At 30.9% G+C, this 23,985-nt stretch overlaps 1 protein-coding gene across 2 annotated transcripts in view; it reads right to left on the bottom strand.

Annotated features, from left to right (window-relative positions):
• The window catches only part of Samuel (SAM-motif ubiquitously expressed punctatedly localized protein), a 532,479-nt gene extending 513,326 nt beyond the window's left edge, over window positions 1-19,153 (bottom strand). For both annotated transcript variants that reach the window (XM_075295802.1, XM_075295803.1), the window contains exon 1: window positions 17,143-19,153. The gene's annotated coding sequence lies outside the window, so the exon portion shown is untranslated. The remainder of the gene's footprint in view (window positions 1-17,142) is intronic.
• Window positions 19,154-23,985: the final 4,832 nt, after the last annotated feature.

The raw sequence follows: 23,985 nt of genomic DNA, 5'->3' as shown, positions 1-23,985 counted from the left end.
GTGCTGTGAACGATTGATTTAAAAATAGTTTAGTCGACCCCATTTTAAAGAGACTGTTATCCAAATTTTATTATCGGGTTTCCCAAAAAATAGCCAAGTTAACCAAAATAATACAGATTTTTTAACTTGGTAGGGGTATATATATCTTATGGTGGTGTAAAATTGAACTAAAATACTATGCCATAGACGAACTAAAATTTAAGAGAATTTTAAACTAGACAAGCAGAAAAATCTCAATATTACTACAGTTTAGTTCATTTTGCAATGGAAAAGGGTTCACTGTTTTTTCAGTGTAGGTAAAGTTGGTGACGGTGATAAATAATGAAAGACATGTATACACCCAGAAAAAAGTGACCCCTCCCTAAGTTAAAATGAATTCATTGTGAAGAAAGTTGAACTCGTATAGCGCCAAAGACATTTTTTTATTTGTTTGAACGATGTGATTTTCGTAGAAATTATGTATAATGTATTCCATATATTAGTTAACATTTTCCTATATTTATGTACCACTATACTACAGAATGAAAAAATTTAACAGAATTGAATTCATATATGGATTGATTTTATTTTATACTTTTTTCATTCATTTGGACAAATCTTACATATTTGTGGCAAACCTTTTACTTCAAATACAATTTTATTTATTTATATAAGCAATTTTTTCTTCAATAAAAGACATGTTTTATTAATATATTGAATATATTTATTAAGAATCAACAGCATAGACTGGACTTGACATATTAGTTTATTATTCCACTATTTCCCATTTCCATGTAATGTTATCAACTGTAAAACGCATTTTTTCTTCTTCTTATACTTTTCACTTTTAATAAGTTGCTGCGGTTCGATTCCCCTTCCGGACAAAAGGTAAAGTTTTATAAAATGATAAAAATAATATCTAATAAATGATTCTAAAGGATTTGTACTATAGAAGAGTAAGTGGTTTGTACTAAATATAATATGGCATGTAGAAATTGGGATCCTCCCCCTTGAGGTCTCCTTGCTCCAAGTCACCAGGTGGTCTAGGAAATCCGGAACATTAATTTTTTCGTTTTCAAAAAATGTATTATTTAGTTAATTTTTTGCTTCTGAACAGTTAAATTTGAACTTGACAAAAGTTAAAACAAATTACTAACCTATAGGAAAATGTTGAACTTACACCCTCAAAAAAATCGCTTCTGTAACATATACTCCCAAACACATTTTGCTTCAAGCATATACATTTTTGGGTATTGCCCAAACATTTATATATTTGATTTCTTCCAATATATAATATGTTTGAAAGCATATTGGTCTAAACAATATAATATGTTTGGGTAGTCTAAGTTCCAAACATTATGTATTTTTCCATCCAAATTCAATAATGTTGTCTTCCAAAAAACTAAACATACATATAAAAACTGTGAACATATAATATGTTTGGAAACATTTTGAACTCAAAAATATTATATGCTTAGAAGAATTTTCTCCCAAAGAAGATTGTGTTCAATTTTTTTTCTGCCTAATTGTATATTCCCTCACAGTTTTCTCACTTCCATGAGTTTTTTAGTTCTTCTGTAATACAAACATTGTAGAAGAAATTATTAAATTTTATAATTTTTTTTTTAAATTTTACCTTTTGCCGGACGGGGATTCGAACAGCGGACCACACAGTTTGTAAGCCAGCACACTAACCACTGGGCTACGTAGCTGTTATGGTCATCAAGAGATAATTATCGTTATAAGTCATATTTATATAGCATAGCTTGCGGCGCCCACGAGCCGATGCAAACATAACATTGTTAAACATACATTTGTTGGCGACGTGGAGCAGTGGTTGGTACGTCCGCCTTGCATGCCAAGGGTCCTGGATTCGATCCCTGCTTCGACCGACACCATTTTTTTTTATTTACATATATTTTTTTACGTATATTCCAAATACGTTCGGAATATCCCGAAAAGGTGTTCAACATTACATACTACTATATTAACTTTTTACTACGAAACTGTAAAGTGTGTCTTATAAAAGACTTAAATTCAGAAAAGAACAGTGCTTGATATAAACGAAATGGACTGATTTCAAATCATATATTATTTTTTATTACAAAAATAAAAAAATTGTAACAAAAAAGGGTTTTGTACACAAGTTTGAAATTTTCTAAGAAATTCAAAAAACTCTTACAAAGGAAGAATGTGAAGTCGAGTAATATATAAATATTTTTCCATCGAATCCTAAAGTTAACGATAACCATTCAAAAGCACATTATACTTAAATTCGAAACAATAATTTTACAACCAACACATAAATTTATTTAGGTGTGAACAATTGCTTGCTTTCTTTAATAATTTAAATAAACTTATCCAATTGTTGCTTTGGATCATTCCCCACCAAGTTACAATAAAATTTGCCTAAAAAAGTTATAATGTTATTCTGGTTTTACCAATGCGAGTTTTGCCGTTAAAATGGGAAATAATTTTAGTGGCAAAACTCAAACTCAATGTCCGCTTTTATTTTCGAAAGTATCCGTCAACTCCTCTTGGACTACTTATTAATAAAGAGGAACTAAACATTGTTTTTATAGATCTTACCATTTAATTTTTCACTGTTTCCCAATGTTTTCATTTTACTGTAACAACTCAAAAAAGAGTACACTGAAAAAAATATTGTCGTGTGGCCAAAGATTTCATGTCCTTAAAATAAGAATACAAATTTTGTTAGCTTAGACGACGCATTTCTCTAATATAAAGTTTTTTCCATGTTCAAAAGTCGATAAACTTTTCAATGACGTCGTGTTGTCCTTATAATTAAGTGATTTGACTTGAAAATGGGTATCATTACATTTGTTGCATTTTTGCATCTTGACTACAAAGCAAAAATCGTTAAAAAATAAGACATGTTTTTCAACACTTTATTTTAAAGACGTTAAACTTAGCACAATTTCTACTGTCTTGTTTTTAACGTTGTTTTAAACGCGAAAAAATAAAATTTGCTTCATAGAGTCAAATACACAAAACTCACATTTAAAAGAGAATTGTGTCTTAAAAGTATCCTTACTTGAATTCTCGGCTTCATTGGCTCGGAATCAATACCAAAATTTTTAAAATAGAGACACAATCTTTGGAACCGGGCATGCTATTTTTCAGTGTATAGTGCCCTTTCGTTAGTTTTTATGAAGATCCCTTTAATTACCTTTGTTTGAAAATTTTGACTTACTCGTTCTACACTAAAAAAAAAGTGAACTCTCTATTTCACTAAAGCCAATTTAACTTTATTTTAGTTCATAGAAATATTATGTTTGGAGATAGTTTTCTTTACTCTAATACTTTTTTGTTTACGTTAGTTAAATTAACTAAACCCGAGGAAAAAAATATACTCAAATGAAGCATAAAGATTAACTAAATTCGTGTCTTCCACAAAATAGTTCAGAATTTCTTTAAATTTGTAAATTTTACCAAAAATGCGTCCATCGTAAACTTCGTATGTAACTAAAGACATTCTTGCAATTTTGAACTCCAAGTTTTTTCTTCAAACTACAAAATTTTCTTTAACAAGTGAAAAAACTTAGTTATGTCTATTAAATTTTCTTGTATTTGTCGAAAAATATTTACTTATTTTTATGACATCGGCGTGATGCCAACGTTTGTAATACTATTTAGATAAAATTTTCTACAAATATTCAAAATTTTCTAAAATTAACCGAAAGTTTTCTTCATGGTGGGTTCACTGTTTTTTCATTGTACGTTCCGATTTGTTTTGACGAAACAAAAAACGTGCCCGTAATGCGAAAATGATAAACAAAACTCATGATTTTTTAAATGTCTTTTCTCTTGGTTCCGAATGAATTTTCTCTCCGAATACTCATTTTAATCTTTTTACTTAAGCATATACAATTTTTGGCAGTCTTAATCACAACATATGTTTACTCCAAATTTGCAAATTTATACTTGTTTATATTCACACATAGTATTTTTCCAATCTTTAATGGAATTTTCTTGTGTATATATATTTTTAAGGCGCCAATTGGTTACTTTCATTATTTTACTTCCAGCATACACTTCATGTCTCTCTTTCTAAACACATATATGTTTATAGTCTATTTCTAAATTAATATATGTTTGCATCCAAGCATATTATATTTACAAACATTTTATGTCCCAAACATAATATGTTCTAACATATTAACATATATGTCCCAAACATATTATGCTAGTTTATGAACATTATATGCTTGCACTTAAAAATATTGTGTTTAAAAATTTGAGTTCCAAACATATAATTTTTACACCCAAACATATGAAAAACGTGTGAACAGAAATGTCTGATATTAGGAGCTATAGTTGATTCTGAACCTACAGAGTTTGTATGCCACTAATATTGCTTCCATTATTAAAAAAAGAGGAAATCGCTCAATTATGTTAGTTTGGGTAATAAATCTAAATTTGTGCAAATCGGCCAATATAATTTTTTCTCACTAATTTAAAATAACAAATATTTTATATATTTTATTTGTTATTTATTATATTATTTTTTAACAATCCCTCCGTATAACATAACAACGCGATTCCAACTAAAAAAACAACCCACGCGCAAACATATCGATTAAATCGATGACAGGTATCGATTACAGGTAGATAAAAGAAATATAGGAAAATTTCCTATATTCTAACAAGTGTGTCTCCTTAAGTTTTTAAAGGATTGAATACTTCTTAGTACGAATGAACTAAAATATTTTTCTATGCCAAGTGTTATTCCTATGTATAATAAGCTTTCTATAATAAAGGAAGTCAGAATTATCATTTTATAAGAAATTTTACTAAATTTGAGGAAACTTGAGGAAACTTGGTTTTAGTTCTTATTTTGTTTATTTATACGAATGCTTTATCAGTGAATAAAATTTTCTTGTTCAGTAGTAAACTCTTATATCCAGCGAAGAAAACAGTATTAGTAAAATTCCATGCCTTATTCTAGTTAATGAACCATTCCTAACTGCTTTCAGTTTAGGATTTTTTTACTGAAGCAAGTAAATTTTATTATTTGAAACAAAAATTTAACTTAGTGGAAATAAATTGGCTAAACTAAATTGATAAACATTTTTTCATTTAGTTCCGAAGGCACTTTTTTCTGGGTGAAATCTCTCAACGAGGTAGCTGCGCAGTTAAATGTATACATATTTATATATCAGCATATGATTTTAGGGAACTGAGTTAAATAATACTAAAGCTACGATCAAACTAGTGAAATATGTAACAGAAATCTGTTCGACGAATGATTCTCTTTTCAACTTTCGCAAAATGTACAAATGCAACTCTCGACTCATTGATTAGTGGTGTTAATTACTGTGAATTAGGAGAATTCACCTCAGTCAAGAGAATTAATTCGAGATGAGAGCGTTTCTCGACACCAGAGTATGTTCGGCAGTGCTGCCGCTAGTGAAAAATTGAGTGAAGTAGATTTTGGAAAATAGTGGAGAAGATTGAATAAAATTGAAGTAGCATACATTTTTGAAAACAAAACAATAGAATTCATTTACCCTCCACCATAGGATGGGGGTATATTAACTTTGTCATTCCGTTTGTAACACATCGAAATATTGCTGTAAGACCCCATAAAGTATATATATTCTGGGTCGTGGTGAAATTCTGAGTCGATCTGAGCATGTCCGTCCGTCCGTCCGTCTGTTGAAATCACGCTAACTTCCGAACGAAAGAAGGTATCGACTTGAAACTTGGCACAAGTATTTGTTATTGATGTAGGTCGGATGGTATTGCAAATGGGCCATATCGGTCCACTTTTACGTATAGCCCCCATATAAACGAAACCCCAAATTTGGCTTGCGGAGACTCTAAGAGAAGCAAATTTCATCCGATCCAGCTCAAATTTGGTACATGGTTTCAGCATATGATCTCTAACAACCATGCAAAAATTGGTCCACATCGGTCCATAATTATATATAGCTCCCATATAAACTGATCCCCCGATTTGGCTTGCGGAGCCTCTAAGAGAACCAAATTTCATCCGATCCGGCTGAAATTTGGTACATGGTGTAAGTATATGGTCTCTAAAAACTATGCAAAAATTGGTCCACATCGGTTAATAATAATTAGGTAGTATGGGGAAAACAATTAGGTAATATGGGGAAAATTTTTAAAATTTGAAGCAGAACAAAAAGTGAAGCAGATTTTTGGAAGAAGGAGTGACGAAGTAAATTTTGTGAAAATGAAGCAAAACACTTCGATTGAAGTAGTAGCGGCAGCACTGATGTTCGGCATTCACATCAATTCATTGGCATGTGGACATGATTGTGTGTGTGTTTGTGGGTTGTTAAAATATGTTCGAGCGTGAGAGCAGTTGCAAATTTTGAAAAAGTCGCATAATGATAAAGAGTCGTTTGCATTTTTGACATTACATTTACATTTTTATTACAAAAAATGTTCTATAAAACAACATAAAAACAATAAAGGAACAGGCGCTTTAAAAAGATATTTTACCATGTTATAATATAAAATCCAGTAAAATGTAAACTTTCAAGAGAATGCTAAAATTAGCAGAAATGTACGCGAACGCCATCCAGTATCAATTTACCATCAGCCAATTTAAAGCTTCTAAATCAATTAAAATAATAAAAATATGTATTTTTAATACTACACTTCTATTTGACTCTATGAAATATATTGCACGTGATTTGTTTATGACAAACTCTTGCAAGTGTTTACTGGCAAAAAAACCCCTAGCAAAAACATGCAACTTCTCTATATCTCAAATGCACATTTGAAATCTATCTGGCTCTCTTTTGCTGGCTTTTTGGAGTAAACGTACGACTTCCAGTAAAAATTTGTGATAATTATCAAAACTTATTTGGTACTAGAAATGATATGCAATGCGAGGTATTAAGATGGCGAATAAACGTGTATAATTGTGATAAGTTAAGTGGTTCAAAATATATCGATGAAAATAGGACGAATTAAAAAAAAAGTGTTTTACAATGACTCTGTGCCACCGGAAAAGTATAAAGCATCATAAAACGTTTGGTTTCTCTTCATATTCGTAAAGATGATACTTTAACGTAAGAATTAACCCTCTAATGCCCAAATTTTTTTGCCAGCTGATTAAATTTTCAATGTTAAAGACACGAAAGCAAGAAATCTAAACAAGAAAAATTTACACGGTAAAATTCAGTACATGCTGCAAAGCCTCTTGAACAGTTTTAACTAAGTTTTCTTTTTATTTTACCCATTTTTGTTGTCTTAAGGTGTGTTTTACTAAAAGCTTCTCTATTAAATGAAGACCGCCTAAAGGCGGGCTTGGGCATTAGAGGGTTAAGACCAATTACGAATGAGAAAAAAGAATAATGTGAAAAAGGACGAAAAACTAAAAATAACGGGATATCTTAAAACCCGTTCCATAAAAAATTTCATTTTCGAATCCAGCTGATGAAATTACTTAAGACAAGTCACCTCTAATCAAATGTACAAGAAAAAAATTATTTTGTAATGTAGTGTATTTTACCTATATGGTATTGAAGCCACGACACGCTTCCAGACATGCAGCATAACCACTTTACCACTATGAGTCCGATATAAAATTATTTTTTACCAAAAATAGTAAACTGTCGTGCGGTCCTTGATCTAAATTGTACTTTTCACAATTTATTGTTAAAAACGAAACTATAATGACCTGCTATGTGAAATTACAAATTCTTATATAAGAAATGGCGTCAAATCATGAAAATATGTAGCGCCCAGTGGTCGTTTTGGAATCGAAGTAATTTAGTAGTAATTTCTTCTGTTATTTTACATTGAATTTATTAGTATGGGCATTAAATCTCACGTTTAGTTCATACAATTTTTGAGACATACGTACCGAGGAAAAGAAATTTGGAACTTGTTGTAAAGGCACACCTTTAAAAGCACTTCCAAAAATTTCCTCCCAAAAATGTTCTTTATTTAACTTTTAATTTTAACTTTTTTAGTTTCAAATAGGTTTATTAAAGGGTGATACGGTCAAAATTTGGTCAATATAAACTTGACGTATTTCTTTCAATTTTGCATTTAAAAAACCTGAATACCCCTCATTTTGAATGTGTGTTTGTAGAATGTTGCTCCTATTTTGATTTTGGAATTCACTCTTCAGTTGTCAAAATGCCGTCCAAGCAAGAAGAGCAGCGTATCAAAATTTTGCTCGCGCATCGCGAAAATCCGAGCTACTCGCACGCAAAGCTGGCAAAATCGCTAAAAGTTGCCAAACCAACCGTTACAAATGTAATTAAAGTGTTTGGGGAACGTTTGTCGACAGCCAGGAAGTCTGGATCGGGGAGTAATCGAAAACCGGAAGCCGCTGAGACGACAAAGAGAGTTGCCGGTAGTTTCAAGTGAAACCCTAACCTCTCTCTCTCCGAGATGCCGCAAATAAGCTGGGTGTATCGTCTACAACCGTGCATCGAGCCAAAAAACGAGCCGGACTATCGACTTACAAGAAGGTAGCGACTCCAAATCGCGATGATAAACAAAATACGAAGGCCAAAGCGCGATCCCGGAGGCTGTACACGACGATGCTGACCAAGTTTGACTGGGTGGTAATGGACGACGAAACCTACATCAAAGCCGACTACAAGCAGCTTCCGGGAGAGGAGTTTTATACGGCAAAAGGAAGGGGAAAGGTAGCAGATATTTTCAAGCACATAAAACTGTCAAAGTTCGCAAAGAAATATCTGGTTTGGCAAGCCATCTGTACCTGTGGCTTGAAAAGCAGCATTTTCATAGCTTCCGGGACTGTCAACCAAGAAATTGACGTGAAAGAGTGTAAATAAAATAAATAAACGATTTCACCGATTTACACGCGTTTTCCCTTGACCAAATTTTGACCGTATCACCCTTTAACAGAGTAAAATAATAATAAAATGGTGGAAATTATTTAAATTTTGTAGAAAACGTTGCTAAATTTATTCTAGAATAAAACATTGAATCCGGATCACACCTTAAGAAGTTTTGAAAATTCAGTGCAACGTCTGTTGAAATGGTGAACATTTGTACTATAATAAGCCCATGTTAAATTCGTCGCTTCTGGATCTTCCGGATCCAAAACGAACATTTCATTATTTTTTTTGGCACCGTTTTTTTTTTTTTTGTGTGGGCTGTGGAAAATATCGAAAAGAAAAGAAAATTAAATTAAATCAATTTTTTTTATTTGTCCGCATAAGAAAGTTCAATTTCAATTCCCTGCAAAAATGAATCACCGTTTAATGAAACCAATTCTTGAGATTTTTAAAAAGCTAATGTCATTACGCCGAAAAAAAAGTTCGCAAACAATGTTCATTGGGCTAAAATTTCGTTTGGAGTAAATTTATTTTATTTGTTTTACGTGGCATCCTAATAGAAACTACCTTTAAGAGATTCCATATTCAACGGTAGTACACAGTAGCATTACATTATTATTTTGTGTCGATTTTTTCTCAATACCGGGGTTTACAATTAAAAATGCATTGAATATAAAAGTCGATAGCAATAAATGCCTATAGTAAAAACTATAATTGTTAAGGCGTTTGCTATGCAATTAATGTTTATAGCACTGACGCAATGCGATTTGACAGATTCTGATGACATTTAAATTCAAAAGGTGTACACAGCAAATTCAAACTGGTCACTATCCATTATCATGGCCATTGTGACCAATGAACACATTATCGTCTGACATTGGGCCAGGCCAATATTATAGCTGGATGATGTACGTGGTCTGTAATTTTCCACCAATTTTTAATGTGAAATCCTTCGCAAACTACACAAACAAAAATAATAATGTCATCTGTAATTTTAGACACATTGCCACTGTGCAATAACTTAGAAGGGTAGTATACACTGATATACCAAATTTTAGGGCTCGATGATCTTAATTTGCGGAAAAAACTCTTCACTTCAAAACACTTCAACAATAGATTTTTTCTGTGTGGTTGTATACTGCCCTCTCTACACTGAAAAAAATATTGACCTAATATGGAAGATTATGCATCAAAAATTTTAGGACTCGAAATTTACGCATTGCTAAGGACAAAATTCTTTCAAATAATGACATTTTAATTAAAAGAAAGATTATAATCGTTGCTTCAAAAATTTTTTTCATTAAATTTAGGACACAAATATTGAAATTTTGGGTCCCTCTGTTGAAGTTGTAGATCTTTGAAGTAAAGCAAATGTTCTTTAAAATAAAGAAAAACATTTGTAATGTAAAGAAATCGTCTTTAACTCAACTGACATATTGAATTTTTAAATTTAAGAAAAAAATATAGGCTAAGACTTATTTTAAGGATTTTAATCTTTGGTTTAAAGTTTTTTTTAGCATTAAGAAAACAGTTTTTCTTTGAAGTACTTGGCATAATTTAGATTTTGAAACTGGAATTTGTTTGTACATGAATACCTTTATTAATATATCGCAAACAGAGAATAAAAATTCGATGAATGAGATCTGTATCCAATTTTAATTTTATCCATCCTAGATTTAAAGCCAGGGAGGTCCCTAAAAAATGTCTTTAGTTTAAAGAAGCCGCATCTTTGGCTCGGAATCAATACCAAAATCCTTAAAAGAAGGTCAAAATCTTTGAATCCAAGTAAAGTTTTTTTTGAGTGTATAGGCTTTGTACAGTGGTCACTTTTGTATTCTTTTTGTTAAAGTTAACTTTATGTTTCCCTCTGTTAAGTACATAACAGAGCTCTGTTGATGTTAACAGAGTTGTGTTCAATAGAAAGGCAATATAAACATAAATTTTAAAGATAACTTAATTATGTAAGTTTATGACGTCATTGGGTGGTCCAAAATGTACCCTGACAGTACTTCGAAGTTCAATTTCATATCGTGCGATCAATAAATAAATATCAGTAAATAGAAAAAAAATCGCAAAGTGAAAATGAGTCCTAATTTGTTTTGCAGTTTTCCATGCTTCACGAACTCTTTCCATAGGAAAAAGTCTCAAAGCCCGGCCGAAGACCTGAAACTATATAACTTTGAAGTCATATCAGTTCTCCAAGGGAGAAAGTATTAAACGTCGGTTACCTAGTCACTCGTTGTCTATTTGCAGTAACCCGAGAAGAAAAATGATACCTCGAAAAGGAAAAAGGAACAAGTATGGATGGGAACTTCAATTACTTCATGTTGTGTTTTTTTTTTTGCTTTGTTGGGTGAGCTATTTACTTACTGTGATTTCTTCAATTGAACAAATCAATAGTCACTCACAAAATCTCTTTAATGTGTCATCATAATATTTCGAACACATAAAACCACCAGAGCACTCCACATTAAAAATTCCAAAGATTAATTATGGAAATCTTGGGCAGGCCAACAAAGTCACCGCAATCGTCGTTCTCTGCCTCATCGTAATGCCAAGGGGTCAGTGCTACACTTACTGGGGGTTATCGCTTTTTTGATTCGCTCCTATGTTCCATTCGAGGCGAGAGACATTCCATTCAACTTGTAGTTTTAAATATTCCCCAAGAAAGATCTGCTCGAATTTTATTCGGTTGCATTAGTTGCTAGCGATTACGGGCGTGATCTTTGATTTCGAAAATGTCAAAAGATCGCCGAATATTAAATAGAATGAGGAAAACTAGAAACTGCAAATGTGGGAATGAGTTATGAGGCGGTAGGGTAGCTGTTCACGTTGAAGTCATCGAGAGAATTATTAAGCACAAGATTTCTAAGTCAATGCAAAAATTGTAGATGAGTGTTAAACGGTGTTAAACCATGTGACAATGTTTTTTTTTCTTTTAAATTTATCCCAATAATTTAGCCTTGAGTGTGTGCGGCTTTTCCACTTCGAGATACCCTAATAAGCGAAAAGACCACAATAAAGGCGAGCACACATAGGCGCACTTATTATGTGACACATTTGTTGGTGCATGTTGAATATTAAAAGTTCGAATTTCAAACAAGTGTTTTTGAAAACGAAAGGAACGCAAGAATTTATGACAGAAACTGCAAAAGTGCAGCTTTAAATAAAAACAGTTTTTGCTTACACATCATTTTTTGAATTCAGCGATAGGATAAAAAATTCCCTTGCCAACAAGTAAGATTGTGATTGAAACTTGAAGCCATTTCGAAAGAGAATTTTCGATTTTTGTGGTCAGACAGGCCACACTAATCATCTCAATGTTTGAAAAAAGTAGAATTTCAAACTAATATGCCATAGGGCAGTAAGATAACGTCAAAGTAGAATTTTCATATGTTACACTCATACACAAACGTCAGCAAATAATTTAAGTTTCACCCAAGTGAAAAAATACCTTCTTCCAAAACGAAATTTTAGAAATTGGGGATTCTCCTTTGTTATAAAGAACATTTTGTACACTGAAAATAACAGTAAACCCACCAGGAAGAAAATTTTTGGTTAATTTTAGAATATTTAAATTATTTTTAGAAAATTTTAACTAAACAGTATTTCAAGCGTTGACATCACGCCGATATCACACAAGTAAGTAAATATTTTTCGACAAATTAAAAAAAAAATATATATTAAGAGTTAATTAATTTTTTTCACTTTTTTAGAAAATTTTGTAGTTTGAAGGAAAAACTTGGAGTTCTTGCAAGAATGTCTTTAGTGTCATACGAAGTTCACGATGGGCGCATTTGTAGTAAAATTTACAAATTTAAAGAAATAATGAACTATTTTGTGAAAAGTACGAATTTAGTAAAACTTTGTACTTCATATGTATATACATTTTTCCCATTTTTTAGTTCATTTAACTAACGTACGAAAAAAAAAATATTAGAGTTAAGGAACTTTCTCCAAACATAATAATTCCATGAACTAAAATAAAGTTAAATTAGCTTTAGTGAAATAGAGGGTTCACTTTTCTTCTGAGTGTAGTATCAAATAACTTCGTTGGTCTACAATTTCGTTCCTCAGAAAAGAAAACTATCTGGTGTCTGGGGTTAGATGAATGCGACTGCTATGGATAAAGATTTTTCAGATTCAAAAAGACTTTTGTAAACAGAAAAAATATGACAACGAACATCGTTTGCCACTTTCATTTCGCTGTAAACAAATTTGGGAGGAAAATCTAGAATTTTTGCAATTAACGTAAACTTCTTTTACAGGCTTTAGAACAAAAATGTAATCTTAGTAAAAAACCTGATATACAAATAGATAAAATGAATGGTACATTACAGAATTGTAATGAAAGGGTTAAGCCTAGATGACTTTCTTTACATTAAGGACACGTTACCTTAGTTCGAAGCCATATGACAAACGTTAAATGGGAAGTGCATTGAATTTTCTCAAAAGATTAAAATCAACCCTTCGATCAACTCGCGGATTAACGCATTGCATGTAATTCTAAATATAAAGACATATTTAGTTGGTATAAAAACCTTCGGGCTATTTTGGAGTTGATGTCATTAAAGTTATGCTACGCGTTGTTGGCAATGTCCTTTAGTTAATGCCAAATGTCTTTAAAGAAAACAAATTGTGTTCGATATAAAGTTTTACACGTGTATATTAGAGAGTAAGGAATGTCAAAATTTTTGAATTAACTTTCGTTTTCTCTGCATGTATCAAACGAAATTTCTAAGTAGACATTTTTATTTTAGTCGAGAGTAATTAGGATGACCAGTTCCGAATTTAAGATTGAGGCAGAGGCCTTAGCCGAGACACAAACCAGAACCTTCAAAGCAATTTTAAATTCGAATTTAATTTTTTAAATTAGAATTTGATTTTACAAATTTATCATTTTTTTGGAAACGCTAAGATTTTTAAATGGAATTTGATAGAATTCGTTGTGCGAAAACCGTTCGGGGTTCCAAAACCCGAAACTACCACCATTGGATAGGTCTTAGTGCGTACTATTCAAATTCGAAATAATTTCATTAGAAAAGTATTTCAGAAAGCGGCAATGTGACAATTATTATCCCGGTTATTTTGCACATCTGTGACCACTGTGCCAAAACCGTTGGGGGTTCCAGCTTTCATAGCCACGAAAGTCTTCATTAGAAAAGTATTTGTGAAAAGCGCAAATTTGAAAATACTTTTTTAACAAATTTTTACAAACGGAGCCAAAACTAAGCCGCGTGCGGTATGGAGACTAGGTTCATTGGAGAGGGCTAGATCTCTGCTGTAACGCCCACAAAAGTCTTCACTATATATAGATATAACTAATTTTTTAAGTTTTATTTAAATGTTATAGAAACTTTTCTATATATTGTCAATATTCTTTTTTGTATACACACAAGAACTTTTTTCTGATTCAACCACGAAATTAATTGATACACTTAATTATTTAATTGAAATGTCTTAAATCACGAAAATGACATTAAAAATAATCTTGATTAAAAAATTAATTGATTTCACTAGCAAATTTCAAATAATTTTTTAATTGATTCAATAGAAAATTTAATTGATATTGATTGCAAAACTCAATTAATTTTTTAATTAAAAACGTAGCTATTTTCAATTACATTCTTAACTGATTTAGTGTTTTTAATTTGATTAAAAAATAGTTTGTTTGAAATAAATTTGAAATAAGTTAAAAATTAAAAAAAAAATCCATCACTTTTTGAATTACTTAGTCTTCCGAGTTTGATTAAAAAGGTAATTGTATCAATAAGTTTTTTATTTAAAAATTTTAAGATTATTAATTGACTTTATGATTCCATCTTGATTAAAAAGTTTATTGCATCAATTAATTTATTAATTGAAAAATTTTTCAACTTCTATCAAATATGTTGGCGATATTTTTTTCTGTGTAGGACTCACACTTTGGGAACCGGCGATATTTATCAATAAACTTTTATGTTCACTGCGTTTGAATGCGAAGAAGCAAAATTTTGCAATACTTTTACAAGAGAAAATATCGCAAAATTGATTGCTACAATCAATTTTTAATTATAATTTTTTCTATCACGAAAATGATAATATCAATCATCTATAACAACTAAAAAAATAATTGTTCCAATTAAATTTTGTAATACATTTTTATTTTAATTAAATAAATAATGAAATCAATAAAATTGTGATGAAATTAATTAAAACTTTAATTTAAAATATATTGTTGTATTTTTGCTGCGAATCAACAAAATCTTCATCATGATTTTGTTGATTCGCAGTTCCGAATCGCAAAATTAAATCCATTGGTTCAATTAAAAGTGTAATTTTTTATTAATTCATTTAATTATTTATTGAAATTGCTTACATAAGGAAATAGATAGCATCAATCACAGAACTAATTAGAAATTAAAAAATTAATTTAATTAATTCGGATTTTCAATTGTAGTGTTAAATCAATTAATTTTTAAATTAAGCCAATAAACTGCTTATTGTATCATTACTAAAAATTAATTAATTATATATAAAGACTCTTTTATCGGAACGACAATTTTTCATCTTAATTTCTTAAACTCTCAGTACTTCTTATTAATTTATAATTTTGTATATATTATTGTACTTATTTATACATACACTTTTTCTTTTGTTAATTTAACATTATTTTTCATTGTTTTGTGACAAAATTACATTCAGTATCACAAATTGAAACTAGTACTGTCACTTATAAGATGTAAATCTTGTTGTACTGGTTTTTCAAATAAAAGAAAATAAATAAAAAATAAAATAAATTACACATTTATAATTATTTAACCTAAAAAATAATAGTATTTTTTAATTGGATCAATTAATTTCGTGATAAAAAAATAAACAAAATTTTAAAAATTAATTATTTATATGTTGCAACCAAGTATTTCAAAATTTTCGATTATATTTTGTATTGAAAATATTTTTTATTCAATAAAAATTGTAATTAGTATTTTAAGTTTAATAATTTTCTTTTTTTTTTAATTCTGTAATTAATTGGGTTTTCAACTTTTTAATTTGAAATATTTTAGAAATAGTTTTTCTGTGCAAGAATTTCACTTTAAGCTTTCTTGTAATTTCACGATAGTATCAATCACAAAATAAATTTGAAATAAAAAATATTATTGATTAAAAAGTAATTGTTTTGATGTAATCGTGCGAAAACGTGATCTTAGTACTAGGCTTAATTCATTACAGCGAAAAATGCATTTCTAGAGATAGATTTGATTTTAACTTCACACGTAATTCTTTTGAAGTGATATATAAAAATCCTTTGTGTCATGCACTTTTCGCAATAAATTTATTTTTTTTATACTTCCGGGTATAAAACATAATAAAAACAAAAAATAATGGAAATTTCCCAATAATATTTCAAATGTGAACCGAATCACTGCACCGGAAGTTTAACAAATGACAAGCCCCTGTAAACTTCATTGCTTTACATCCTATTCTGCATTGTTTTTTGTCTGCACTTTTTTGCAGGGTAGTAATTTCTCATCTATCCAAATATTGTCAATAATATAGTGTAGTCTAATTTGCAAACATGCTATTGTCTGCTTCTATTCTAAAATTATAATTAGTCCATATTTTAGCTGTTGATGTACCACATCCAAAATTTTGATACAGGTGGTTTACACTGAAAAATATATTGTCGTGAGGTCAAAGATTTAAAATACGAATGCAAATTTTGCGTCTTATACATTTCTCTAATATAAAGTTGTTTTCCTTGTTTAAAAGTCGATAAACTTTTCAATGAAGTCGTATTGTCCTTATAATTAAGTGATTTCATTTAAAAATGGGTATCGTAACATGAGAGAAAAAATGTTTGGGCTAAGGTCAACTTGACTTTAATACTTCAGAAAAATTCTTTAAGTTTACTGAAATTGTCTTTAAATTTGTTGTCTTTTTGCATCTTGACTACAAAGCAAAAATCGTTCAAAAACAAGACATGTTTTTCAACACTTTATTTTAAAGATAGTTTTTACTTGAAACATAGCATAATTTCGACTGGTAGTCGAGTCTGAATTTGGAAAATAAAGTTGTACACAAAACCCAAATTTAAAAGAGAATTGTGTCTTATGTTAAAAGTATCCTTACTTGTATTTTCCGCTTCTTTGGCTCGGAATCAATACCAAAATTTTTAAAGTAAAGACAAAATCTTTGGAAACGGGCATGCTTTTTTTCAGTGTAGATAACTTCTAATTATTCTTGTTTTTTTTTCACACAAATACTGCCAATTTGATCTTTTGGATTTGACTATCTTTAACATTTCCGTTTTTTTTTTGGTTGTGGAGAGGAGGGCGAATACTTTTGGCGGTTTTATTCTGGCACTCACCTAACGCTTTTTCATTTACTTCCCAGTGTTACCAATTTGATGTTTGCTGATTTTGTTTTCGTGTTAGATCACCATAAATTGAACTTTTATAGACGTTTTGCTTGGAGGAATGTTGTTGCTGTTATTTGAGCATTTCTGTACCCGTTTTCACAATCGCTTTGAATTTGGTATAGTTGTATTTGTTGTTGGTTGCTCTTTTTTGTTGCTTTGTTTATAAAAATTAAGATCATTTGACATTTGCACACGCTCTATAAACAATATCGATGATTTCACATTTGCACATAGCTATGCACATGTACATATTATGTATGTATGTATATGTAGAAATGAATGCACTATATTCACATAAATGTGTGGACGTTCAAATGTCGTTTGTTGTTTTAATAAACTTGATGTTTTGACACTCGTTCTTCACTTTACTACTTGTTCTTCTTCATTTCTTTATTATTTTATTGAAAACAAATACAATCTACACACAATTGTATGTATGCATCTGCATGCCTACTTATATTCGAACATATCGATACGTAGCCAGACAGACAGAAAAACAACGTGGAAAACTGAGAATGAAATTCACTTCACTTTACGAGCGCAGAGAACATAACATACACATACAAACGTGTACACTCTACTACTCTTAGGAGAATAACTTAAATGTGACACTTTTCGTCTGACAATTTGATGGTTTCGCCATTCGTTGGCGGTCGGCTTTAGATTATTTGTGTATACAATTGAACATGTTCCTACAACGTTATTTTGTTAGCCGGTCAATATAGGTCGGTGCGGTACTACCAATAGCTGTTGTGGATGTTGCCATTATTTGTGGGTTGGTGGTTTTGTTCCTGGGCTTTTTGTTTGATTTTGCTAATTGTTGCTTTAAGTTTTCTATCTAATATATGCACTCTCGCTCGCGTATTTATCGTCAATCGCGAGGTGTTATGGCTTTTGTATGTTTAACCTTTAAAGCGCATTATTCACTCACTCGCGTCGTGAAGTACGGAATGTATGCAATTTTTGTTGCTTTTATTGTGTTTTCATCTGTTGTCTTTTTGTTTGAGGTTGACTTTTAAACTTGGGTGTTTGATGCTTCACTTTTTTATGTTCATTGCGAGGGAAAATTGTTGATGGTGTGATGATGAAATTTGTATTAATAACAAAATTCGTTTTTAAACACTTTTTGCCTATTCGTCTCTCAAGAGTGACCACCGCCGCCGTTCACTTGCCACTGCCTGTCGGTTGTCTCATTCGTTTGTCATGTCTTTTGGATGAGGTGGTGTGTGTGAGTGTTCATTTCTCTAGACAAGTCATTCGAAAAATTAGTCGTTACACTTGTCATTCAAACCATCATAGAAATTTCAATTTCATTGATGGGTCAGGGGACCGAACTGGCATACACTGTTTGGTGTTTTATGTGACACAAACAAATATTAATATTAAGTGCTCTCTCTCTCTCTTATCAAGGGTTGCCTTTGAAATGAATGAAATCGTTCGATTGTGTTGTTGCAAATGTTTTGTTCGAAGTATAAGAATAGTCGGTTATTTTTTTGTTATTGTTGTTAGTTCAACGTTATCTATAGGTTTACAGAAAACAACCAGTCACGTGCTTGATAGTTTATTTTCTGTTGTCATTGCTTATTTACTGTGCCTCCATAGTTTCTGATAGCAGTACAAATGATAAGATACATTGCCGATTGTCACATTATTTACTTCACAAGTATTTAAGAATATATTTAGTATTCGATAGGATGCGAATATTGTTTTCAAACAATAACGAGTTAAACGATGTAGAATGAAAATAACGCGATATATGCGTCCTTCTATTTACCGACCGAAAAGATCACTAAGTTTAGATGAAAAACAAAAGCAATATTCATATGAATAAGATCCCACATTCAGTGCGACTATGGCATGTTCTGGCTATTTGAACTTTTGCGCTTTCGTTTGATAGGTAGATTGGTACGTACTACACTCCACCGCAATATACACGCTCTCGGGCTCGCATACTCAGACGTACTAGAGAACACCATAAGCAGCGGACAAAAATAAACCCCAACCTCAAGCAAATCAACACAATGTGTAAAAACTGTCATAACCATCGTTGTCGTCTGCGTCTACTTCACAGATCGCAGTAACAGCGTTCAATGTTGACGATAAGCAGCTAGTAAACATACAAAAATTTGCTGTCGGTCTGCTGTATGCTATGCCTACAGTGGAGATAAACAAAAGAAAGAAGACATAGAAATATGAACTCAAATTCATTGAGAGAGTAAACCTCTTCGCAAAACACCCGAAGAGTCAATTGGTTTTAGATATTCATTCGGCTCCCCTTTACGAACTCTTTCACGCACACACATACATTCTCATGCAAACTGCAGAGCAAAAGGTTGGCCTCCATCAGGGCAGCACACTAATAGCCCCAAATTTCAAAGAAGTGATAGTTTTGTTTACATTTCAGTTGCGAGCGTAAGCATTTGTAGAGAGCATGGTGTAAGGAGAGCATAATAACCAAAGATAATATACTTAGAAAGATGGGAAATTGGCATACGTCACACCAAATGTTGCATTTACCGTCGTAGGTCCATACATGTTTGTAATCTTTTATTTGTTTTTCGTTTTTATTTTTTAAATGAAAAACTTATTTTCTTAATGAAACAATGTTAAATTTTGGGTAACAACAAAAAATATGTTTTGCATTTTAATGCAATTTTTTTTTTTAATTTTAATGCTATGTCAATACTTGTCGTATACAAAGACAATAAATAACAGCCTATTTCTGATATCCGAACGAAAGCAATTGCGAACGAACGTAGTGAGTGCACTTTCGTCTAGATTTGGGTTTCTCTAACTTTCTTTCGTTCGTTCGCAAGGCTTACGTTACTGTCAAAGATAATTGAGAAGAAGATGCAGTCTTGTCATAGCAAAACTGAAGCACCAGAGGACTCTGCCAACAAAATATCATAAAGTTTGCGTCGACGTGTCTCTCAAATGTACTGCCGTTTGAGTCGAAAAATATCATAACATTTGTGTTTTTCATAAATTTCTGAATAAAAACCCACAAAAGCTATACCAAAACAATTGTAGAAAATTAAAATAAAACTTATGTGTATTTTAAAGCGAATATTCATTATGGTTTTATGTGAATATTGCCGTTTTGAATTTATTCCTGGGCAGAGCTGCTTTTGAAAATATTGACAAATAAAACAATTTTTTTCTCATAGCCCTCTACACCTTGACATTTGTTTTCTCTTTATAAGAGCACAATGCTTAATCTTGTTATACTCAATTATCTTTGTTACTGTCAAATGCTAGCATTACCAGATCTCAATTATTTGAATTTCTTGAAAAAGGCCCATATATTTTAAAAATGATTTTCCATAAAATTTAATCTGGCATCCCCGTTTATTTGGCAAACTTTTCCTGCTTCTGATATTTGGTTTAGCTCTATAATTTTTTAACAAATTAGCCCGCGTGGAGAGATAAGGATTCATATTTCCATATTTCTACAATAATTACAGTTCAGTTCTCCTTTTAATGAGTGTTTCATTCGAAATGTATGTTATGTGTTTGTCCGTGTTATACTTTTCCTTAAACGGTTCCTATGGCGGTTATAAAGAAAAACTAGATCGATATAAATTACGTTTATCACTTATTTACATTAAAAGCTTTAATAGATTTATAAATTATTAAGTTTTTCCTTATTTATTAACGCCTTTTTCACAAAACGAAAGGTCTTTACCAATTGAGTGGTTTTGACATTTCTGTTCGACAAAATGCGAACGAATCGAATTAGTTTAGGAACATTACATGTTTGCACTTAAATATATTGTGTTTACAAATTGTGCCCGAAACACATTTTGTTTACATCGGAACATATGAAAAACATATTTTTCTAACAGTGTGGGTTTTTATTAACTCAGTAACGACTAAAGGCCGGTATGCACCTCCAGCGAAAAATTTCATTCCCATAAGAAATGCATTGCTATTTATGCTAACGAAATTTTCGGTAGCGTTCAATTTCGTAAAGGCCGGTATGCACCTTTAGCGAAAAATTTCATTCCCATAAGAAATGCATTGCTATTTATGCCAACGAAATTTTCGGTAGCGTTCAATTTCGTAAGTTGGTACGCACCTCTAATGAAAATAACAGGGTTGTCAAAAGCATATTTTGGCAGCAAACATTTAATTTATTACAATCACTGTGTGCGTAAAAGTTTTAAAAGGTCTGTAAATAATAAAAAATTTATTTGAGGAATATTTGGAACATATATTAACAATTTTTAAAAGCGATTAGCTGGTTTAAAATTTGTGTACACAGCCCTGTTTTTTGTTGTAGACTTAAATAAATTTTTGCTACCGAAAATTTCGCTAGAGGTGCATACCGGCCTTAAGCTGGTACGCACCTCTAATGAAAATAACAGGGTTGTCAAAAGCATATTTTGGCAGCATACATTTAATTTATTACAATCATTGTGTGCGTACAAATTTTAAAGGGTCTGTAAATAATAAAAAAATTATTTGAGGAATATTTGGAAAAAATTATTTGAGGAATAGAGGTGCATACCGGCCTTTAAATAAAAAGATTTAACTAAAAAAATGACACTTTTTAGAAAAAAGGGTGTCCCCATGTGGTGACATTGTGCAGATTAAGTATGAAATTCTCCAAAAAATCGCCTCTACACCCTCAAAAAATCGCTTCTGTAACCCCAAACACATTTTGCTTCAAGCATATATATTTTCAGGATTGGTCCAAACAAAATATTATTTGTATTGTTCAAACATATTATGTTTCACCTTAGGGCATACACTGGTAGAAAAAATTTTAATGAAATTTTCTTTGTGTGAATATATTTTTAAGGAGCCAATTGTCTACTTCAATTATTTTACTTGCAGCATACTCTCTAGGTCTCTCTTTCTAAACACATATATGTTTCTAGGCTATTTCTAACTTAATATATGTTTGCATCTAAGCATATTATATTTACAAACATTTTATGTCCCAAACATAATATGTTCTAACATATTAACATATATGTTATGCTAGTTTACGAACATTATATGTTTGCACTTAAAAATATTGTGTTAAAAAATTTGAATTCCAAACATTTAATTTTTACACCCAAACATATGAAAAACACTCTTTCTCGTCCGTGTACCTGATAGTATAATTTTAATTTTTTTATTACAATAAACTTAACAGCTTTATCTACACACAATCGAGATATTATATGCGAAGAATTATAGATTTTAGATCACATAAAACTATTAAAAGTATTTTACGAAAGTTATCCGGATAATAAGAAGAATATAACGCACTGAATAGGACACTTGTTTATAAAATTCGACAAATTGTCTTTGTTTATATATCAGATGCGGTATAAAGCTGACTCGCGGTAACGTAAACACTGCATAACGTGAATACGCTTTTTTACACTAACCTCCGTAACGTGAACAAATTTGAATACTCTATAACGGGGCTACTTAAACTTTTTTGTTACGTGACCCATTTTCGTAATACGAAATTTTTAGTGACCCCCAACAAAGTATAATTTAATTTTGAAAATGCAGTTTTTAATGACTTTATATAGAATGTATTTAAAATAATAAGAATGTTAGAAAAATATGTTTTTCATATGTTCCGATATAAACAAAATGTGTGTTCGGGCACAATTTTTAAATACAATATATTTAAGTGCAAACATGTAAAGTTCCTAAACTAACACTAAATGTTTGGGACACATATGCTAATATGTTAGAATATATTATGTTTGGGGCATGAATGTTTCATAAAAATAATATGTGTGAATGTAAACATATATAAATTTCTAGTAAACATATATATGTAGTGATATTTTATTCAGAGAGAGAGAGAGAGAGAGGGAAACAGAGCGGGTATAGAGAAAAAAATAGAGATGGAAACCGGGAGGGTTGACTAAAGATATCAACATAACACAGCGAGAGAATCAAAAGCAATTTCTGTGAAACCGATTGTATGTTGTTTCGAAAAACTGTTTTATGATAAGGCCAAAAACTTGATATGCTTAAGTCTAAATATTATTTAATTTGAATATTAGAATGAGTATTCGGAGTAAAGAGAATAGACATACGGAACCAAGAGAATAGACATTTAAAAAAAACAGCATTTTGGCATTATGGGCACAATTTTTTTCTTGATTCGTTAAAAGAAATCGGAACGTACGAGGAGTAAGTCAAAATATTCAGGCAGAGGAAATTACAAAAAAAAAACGGTGGAAAATATACAAAAATTACAAAGGGATCTTCATAAAAATAACGAAAGGGCACTATACTCTTTTTAGAGTTGGGACAATAAATTGAAAAAAGGAGGAAATAGTGAAAAATTAAACAGTAAAATGTATAAAAACAAGGTTAGGTTAGAGGAGTCGACGGACACCTTCAAATATAAAAGCGGTCATTAAATTATTGTTTTGCAGCTAAGACAATTGAAAAAGATTATTTTCTTTAAAATGAATTATTAAAGAAAAGTAAAAGGCAAAACATTTTAGAGCGATAATGCCAACTTAATACTGGCCTTAAAGGTAAAAATGAAATTAAGTACAAAACACGATAAGTTTTAAATGCATTTAAAATGGTATTAAATGCTAGTAAAAAAATGTTCACGCCTAAATAAATTTATGTGTATATTACAAAATTATTTATGTATGTTTACAATCGACTCCACTTTCTTCTTTTGTTAGAGTTTTTGAATTCCTTCCAAAATTTCAAACTTTTATACCAAAAACAGTTTTTTGTTACAAAATTGTTATTTTTGCAATAGTAAAAAAATAATATTTTATCCAAAAGCTCACACTGAACGGAAAAACTTCA

Source organism: Haematobia irritans, chromosome 2 (genome assembly GCF_050003625.1).
Source record: "Haematobia irritans isolate KBUSLIRL chromosome 2, ASM5000362v1, whole genome shotgun sequence".
In the NCBI taxonomy this organism is placed as follows: Eukaryota; Metazoa; Arthropoda; class Insecta; order Diptera; family Muscidae; genus Haematobia; species Haematobia irritans.
The sequence above is the reverse complement of the archived record's forward strand: the minus strand, read 5'-3'. Positions and strand labels throughout refer to the sequence as shown.